Raw genomic sequence first — 7725 nt, 5'->3', positions numbered from 1 at the left:
ACTGTAGTATAAACTTCAAATATTTATATAGCAGTATCTCCCGGTGTTTAATTTCTATAGCCGGTGGGGATATGTTTTATCCCTGCTTCTGGTCAGACAGAATTAAATACATGCATTTCCTCTTGGGAAGTGTAGACTGTATTTATAATATCACTATTTAACATCTTAAATAAAAAATGGATTTAATTTGGGTCCAAAATCCAAATTGTCCTTCATTTACTATACAATATGGTGGTTGAGAAAATGTTCACCCGGTCTCGGTCTCACTCACACCTTTGAGGTGTGTAGACAAATTGAAACTAAATCCTTTCCCGCTGTGTGTTGAGATAAAACAACGTACTAGTTGGCAAGATACAGAGAGTAAAAGACGCAGAAATCACCAGGGTTAAGCCATTCTGGGCGGGAACCCCATTTGGTGTTTAAGCATTATGTTATACTTTAGCTATTGAAAAATAGCAGATCTACAAGCTCGTAGGGCGGCACCGAGTGCCGTGCTACGAGCTTGTAGGTCTGCTATTTTTAACTCGAATCTTTGCTTCTGGGGGGGTCCCTGGAACAACATTTTCAGATGGGGGTCCGCGGCCAAATACACATACTTTTTGGGGTCCTTGACATGAAAAAGGTTGAGCACCACCGATACAGAAACATAGGAATGTCAGAAAACTGTCATGATTTAAGACATTTTTTTAATTTCGATTGTAAGGCCTAAATGGGTTAACCCATTCTGGATAGGAACCCCTTTTGGTGTTTTAACAAAGCATCATGTTATACTTTAGCTATTGAAAAATAGCAGATCTACAAGCTCATAGCGCGCCACCGAGTGGCACGCTACGAGCTTGTAGGTCTGCTATTTTTGAAAAATCACACAAATCTTTGAATATATATTCTTTCAGAAGACTTTTTTTCAGGCCCAAATGGGTTAAGCTGCTCCGGTAGGAATGCCTACGTAACTCATTGTAAAGTCTGCTGCGTTGGGATATTCCTCAGTCATCACAGAGAGAACACACAGCTGAGGTAACAAAAGATAACAATCATGATGCTCTCGCAGGTATCTGACAAAGCAGAAGCGTTTACACAGCTGAAGTAGCTGTCTGATCCCTGAAAGCAAGGGATTCAAATGGCAGGATGGAGGGCAGGAAATGAATACAAAACAATCAGGGTTGTATTGGAAAATGATCAGTATGACAATGCTTTATATTATTCATGCATGGCATCAGGCATGTACCGAATACTTATCTTTTGTAGGTTAAAGATACTAAGATAGGCGTCATGGGGGAAGAGCTCAAAACTGTAAAAAGTCAGCCATGTCATTTAACCCATTTTGACCTGAGATCAGATTCTAAAAATGTCGTTCTTCGATTTTTCAAAAATAGCAGACCTACAAGCTCGTAGCGCGCCACTCGGTGGCGCGCTATGAGCTTGTAGATCTGCTATTTTTCAATAGCTAAAGCATAACATAATGCTAACACCAAAAGGGGTTCCCGCCCCAAAATGGGTTAATGTGGAAATTAGGGCTAATGTAATGCTTCACTTATTTGCAGGTTGCCATATGTAATGGTAATTTGGGTAGAGAGTTGTTATTGTGTTTAATTATCACAAACTATTATTATTAAAAGGAGAATTCCATGCTAGAAGGCTTTCTTACCTTTATTTGTAGTTGTTACGTCCGAACCAAAGAGGTCCAGGTGTTATTTTGTGCAAAAGTGCATTATTGACTATTTCCCCTACCATAAGCCCTATGAATTTAATTGAATTGCATTGAATTTATGGGGTGGGGCTATGGGGTGTTGTGCTAATTCGCTTATTTCCATCGTTCAAAAATCAATGTAAATAATTCATAATGTAAATAGTATACCAAAGCGGCACACTTTACTACTTATTTCGATGGAAATATGCGAATTAGCACAAAAACCCCAACCCCCATTGAGGGCTTATATTAGTGGAAATAGCCAATAATGCACTTTCGCACAAAATAACACCTGGACCTCTTTGGTGGGGACGTAACAACTACAAATAAAAAGGTAAGAAAGCCTTCTAGCATGGAATTCTCCTTTAAGTATTTGGACACCGTTCTGGATGCTGTTCTCTGGAGTCTAAACTATCAGCTATCATGTCAGCCAATCATTTCAGAAGAGTGCATCCCTTAAACCAGCCCCACCCAAGATAAAAATGCAGAACAGTACTGATGCAGGGACGAGGTGGAACAATCCGTCCCGACCCAGACCTGCTGCTGACAGGTCCATTCGGGAGGAAGGTGTGTGTGTGTGTGTGTGTGTGTGTGTGTGTGTGTGTGCGTCGAGTCCCTAGCGGCTCTGGCAGGCGGCTCATAAATTCTGCTCAAGGTCCAGGACCTCCCGTGGGTGGGTGTGTGTGTGTGTGTCCTCGTCCAATCAGGAGGGCATGTGTCTGTGCCATTAGTATGTCAGCAGAGTAACGTGCATCTCCGCCGTCTCCCCTACAAGATCATCAGCAAAAAATGACTCTCTCCTCCACACACCTACCAACGGGAGAACAGACCGTAATGGCGTGTACTAGCCCCCCAGGCCCAGTACAACCCCAAACAGCCTCGAGATTACTGTCTGGTACGAAGAATATAACCACAAATTGACCCATAAGGGTCCACTGAGGGCCCATTGAGTTTACAAATGGGATAAATTTAATAGGATTTTACAGTCTACGTGCCACATCATTATCATACCCAATTTGTCCAGGGTGGTCGTATAGTATGAGTCACTGAACTGATTAATTAACTCATGTTGGGACAAATATATCGACTACTGCTTTTGTCTGCCAAAAGAAAGTGGAGGATTTAAAAATGCCATTGCTTTGTGTGTGGGGCCTCTCTTAGCAAGAACACAAACAGCCTTGTAGAATCTCTAGACTACATTAAGACACACACACACACACACACACACACACACACACACACACACACACACACACACACACACACACACACACACACACACACACACACACACACACACACACACACACACACACACACACACACACACACACACACACACACACACACACACACACACACACACACACACACACACACACACACACACACACACACACACACACACACACACACACAGGACAAAACAGTCCTCCGGCGATAACCACAGATCCTGTGCACCACGGAACGGAAGGTACAAGAAGAAGGAAAACGACCTTCCAAATGTTTTTGCCTGAGAGCCAACCATCAGCGAGCACTAGCAGCGTGCCGATTGGCCACAGGGGGAACGTAGGACTGTTTGCACAGAAAATGGGCATTGTTATACAGCGACACTTATCTGGTATTACAGGCGTCAGTGGCAAAGAATAATAACTGATAAAAGGCAGTATAGGGGAGTGGGAGGAGCTGGGACATTCTGTCAGTGTGTGTGTGTGTGTGTGTGTGTGTGTTTGACCCCCCCAATGTGACCCCACTTAGATGACTGCTCAAAACAGCTGCAGAGGTCAATAGGTCCTATTCCTATAGGCCGATTCGGACAGATAGACATACAGACTTACACACACACACTCAGTCACTACTGTTAGGACTTAGGAGCGCTTTGCACCGCTCAAAAATGTGGCAAAAGAGACTGTGTGTGCAGGGACGGATTAACCAACACGAGGGCCCCTGGGCCGGTAATTTTTGCAGGGCCCCCATAGCACGTGACATCTTCATGTTTTTATCATCTTTTGAACCTAAATTTAACAAAATCAACAGCCAATGAAGGGCCCCAGGGGCCCTTTTCAGGGTGTCAAACCTAGTACCACAGGTCCAATTTCACCAAAGGGCACCTGAGAGCCAAGGGCCCCTGGGCCACGGCCCGATGGCTAATTTGTCCCTGCGTGTGTGTGTCATGCAACTTGACTTGAGATCATTTTGCTTCTGAACTGAAGAAACCACATCAGTACCACTATACACCACCTAACATAAAAAATGTAGGAAAACACCCCCTCAGGGCCCCATATAAGGACGAGATTACCCCTATGTGTGCACGACAAACATGGAAGGAGCATATATAAAAGCAGTGTGTGCTTTCTACTGTGTTGTGTGTCGTCCCCTGGGCCCTCACAAAGGCCCCATTGTCTTTCATTTGATCTCTGCAGCAACAACGCTCCTATCATTCTACTTATAGCCCTTCCTGTATGGTGTAGCATTGAAGTACTCACACTAATAACAACCTGCAGTGTGCTAGTGTGCAGACAGCAAGTCATTGTGGACCCGCACACACATCCAAATGCTTTAATAAGAATAATGCTCTCTTATACAACAATAGAATAGTCCTTTAGATTAAACTAAACTCTTGTCTAGAGATAAATACGTTAAAGACAAGTGTTATATATGCAAAAACTAAATATGTCATTTATTTAGGGATCTTAAATGTTAGGGGAGGGGGGGCAGCTACTGTAATCTGAATAGATCATGGTGCTTAGTAGAAACCTAATGCAACGACACAAGTTATGGAATGAACTGCATATTCATTTGAAAATCACATCAACGTAGATTTGGTTATAAAAAAAGGGGGGCCGAAAACATGCCATTGTTCGAACTAAACGTATAACGTGGTTTGATTCCAGGGAAGAGCTTAGGCAGCACTAGTCTGGGATAATAACCTCATACCTCGATGACAATCACGTTCATATGATCATTAAATACGGTAGAATTCATACCTCGATATAGCCGGCCAACGTCGGAACCACAATGCTCAGAATGAGGACCGATATCGCCGGGACTGAACCCATCTTCCCTTTCTTCCCGAGCAGGTCTCTCCGGTGGTCCCGGGTGGTGGTGGTGGTGCTGCCTGGCTGGCTGGCTGCTACTGTAAAGAACTTAAATCCTGTTTATAATGCTATGCTGGGCCGAAACGGCAACGTCCCGTAAAATAAAAGAACCGAATCGAAGTCCTTCTTGGTGTTTCAAAAGCTGTTTTTCTGTTTTTTTAAATAGAAGTCCTGCTCCGTTTGTTTCCCTGGAGATTAGACAGACAGGGGAACGGACGGGACAGCGTGTCTTCTCTCTCTGAATGTTCAGCTAGGAATGACTGCTCTGCTGTGGCTGCCTGCGCGTCTCCTCCACTGTCTGTCTGTCTGTCTGTCTGTATAATGCCTGTCTGTCTCTCCGGCGTTAGAGAAAAAGAAAGACGCACATTTGCGCCATCTGGTGTCGGCTTCACTTTATTACGCTATTGATTGATTGAAATATTTATTAACAGTTTGCAGAATTACAGTACATTTCAAGCACAACTCAATACAAAGAATGTTAACTGTGAGTGGACGACCCAATAAAGAATTACACTTGTTTACAAGAGGGTCCACCTTGTTCAATTCATCAAAACATTTAGAGACGTACAAATAGACACTTCTATATAGCCAAAGAACAGTACAGGAATTCATCATAAAAGTCATTGAAGTATAGTATTTATTAACAGTTTGCAGAATTACAGTACATTTCAAGCACAACTCAATACAAAATACTGTTAACTGTGGACGACACCATAAAGCATTACACTGACTTGTTTACAACAGGGTCCACCATTTGCAATTCATCAGAAATTTAGAACTGATACGTACAAATATACAGAAAACAAAAAAACTAAACATATACAGTGAGGGGAAAAGGGGGTCTACGTCAGAGCCATCTCTATGGCTCTGGTCTAAGTCAGTAGAAATTGCCAAATTATAAAAAAGAAAAAATGAAGGGAAGGGAAATAAGTAATGCTGCAATGTTTCATGATTTTTTTTAATTTTGTTTTTACTCATTTATTTATTTTGTTCCTTTGTCTAAAATGCTGTCCATTCTTTGTCTTGGGTATTTTACTGTTTCCAATGTCGTTATGTCATGAAGGAAATTTGCAATACCACAATGTAGAAATACTAGTCCTGCATTCAAAGTCCAAAACATCATCAAGATTCAATATATAAAACGTAAAAGTACGCCAACTCATTATGCAAAATGGCCCATTTCACAATCATATTGTATTGTAATTAATAATGCGTTCATCACTTCAATGTTGCAGCTTAAAGTGGGGATGATTTTAATTGTGTATCTTCACAAATAAGTTTCAAATTGAGAAATGTAAACATTTAAAAACAAAAACTTTGAAACATATTCCCTCCATCCATCCATCTTCAACCGCTTATCCGTAGTCAGGTCACGGGGGCAACAGCTCCACCAGAGAGCTCAAGACATTCCTCTCCAGAGCAAAATGGTAAATGGTGCATTTATATAGCACCTTTATCCAAGGCGCTTTACATAGATTGTGCATTACATTCACCCATTCACACACACATTCACACACTGATGGCAGCGGAAACCATGCAAGGCACCAACCACCACATCAGGAGCAATTAGGGGTTCAGTGTCTTGCTCAAGGACACTTCGACACTAACTCTGGGGGAGCCCAGGTTCGAACTGGCAACCTTGCGGTTACCATCCAGCCACTCTACCCCTGAGCCACCGCCACCCCTAGCAACATTAGTAACTTCCTCCTGGGGGATCCCGAGGCGTTCCAAGGCCAGTGAGTCGATGTAATCCCTCCATCTGCGCCTTGGTCTGCCCCGGGGTCTCCTCCCAGTGGGACATGCATCGAGGAGTCGAGGACCTCCCTAGGGAGTCGCTCGAGAGGCTAACCAGATGCCCCAACCACCTAAGCTTGCTCCTTTCCAGGCGAAGAAGCATGCAGCGGCTCTACTCCGAGTCTCCCTCGTGTGACTGAACTTCTCACCCTTCTTTGAAACATATTGACGGGGTTAATGTGGTTAACGTACATTTTCAATAACATTCTTTAATGGTGATTAAATGGTGATTCTTAAATGTTAACCCATTCACGACTGAGGCAGATTTTTTGCTATATATTGTAGATGGCAACAAGAACCCCAAAAAGGGTTCCTGTCCTGAATATCCCAAAAAGAAATGCATGCATTTATGCCATTCTGGGCGGGAACCCCTTTTGGTGTTAGCATTATGTTATGCTTTAGCTATTGAAAAATAGCAGATCTACAAGCTCATAGCGCGCCACCGAGTGAGCTTGTAGGTCTGCTATTTTTGAAAAATCGAAGAACGACTGACATAGAAACATAGCTTTTTCAGAAAACTGTCAGGATGTAGAAGACATTTTTAGAATCTGATCTCAGGTCAAAATGGGTTAATTCAGTCTGACCAGAAGCATGCAGCCAAAAAACACATCACCACTGGTGATCAAAAGGAATGACCAGAGGGGAGATATGTCCCAAGCAGAGTCAAAGGAATGACCAGAGGGGAGATATGTCCCAAGCAGAGTCAAAGGAATGACAAGAGGGGAGATATGTCCCAAGCAGAGTCAAAGGAATGACAAGAGGGGAGATATGTCCCAAGCAGAGTCAAAGGAATGACCAGAGGGGAGATATGTCCCAAGCAGAGTCAAAGGAATGACCAGAGGGGAGATATGTCACAAGCAGAGTCATGCCCGCCTTTGGCCTCACTCAGACCTTTACTGCATTGCTGTATGCTTGTTGGATGAATGTTGTGTAGTCATGGCCGCCCCAATGCATTTCCAATGGAAGTCACATGGTTTGTAGTCCACATTTTGGACTACAAGCTGTTGTATGGTTTTCGGCTGTGTTTCGACTGCGCCCCTCCCCCTCATACAACACAAATGTTGTGTCAAACCATGTGACTCCCATTGGAAATGCATTGGGGCGGCCATGACACTACACAACATTCATCCAACAACCATACAGCAA

Source organism: Electrona antarctica (genome assembly GCF_951216825.1).
Source record: "Electrona antarctica genome assembly, chromosome: 11".
NCBI lineage: Eukaryota > Metazoa > Chordata > Actinopteri > Myctophiformes > Myctophidae > Electrona > Electrona antarctica.
Note: the sequence above shows the minus strand (reverse complement) of the source record.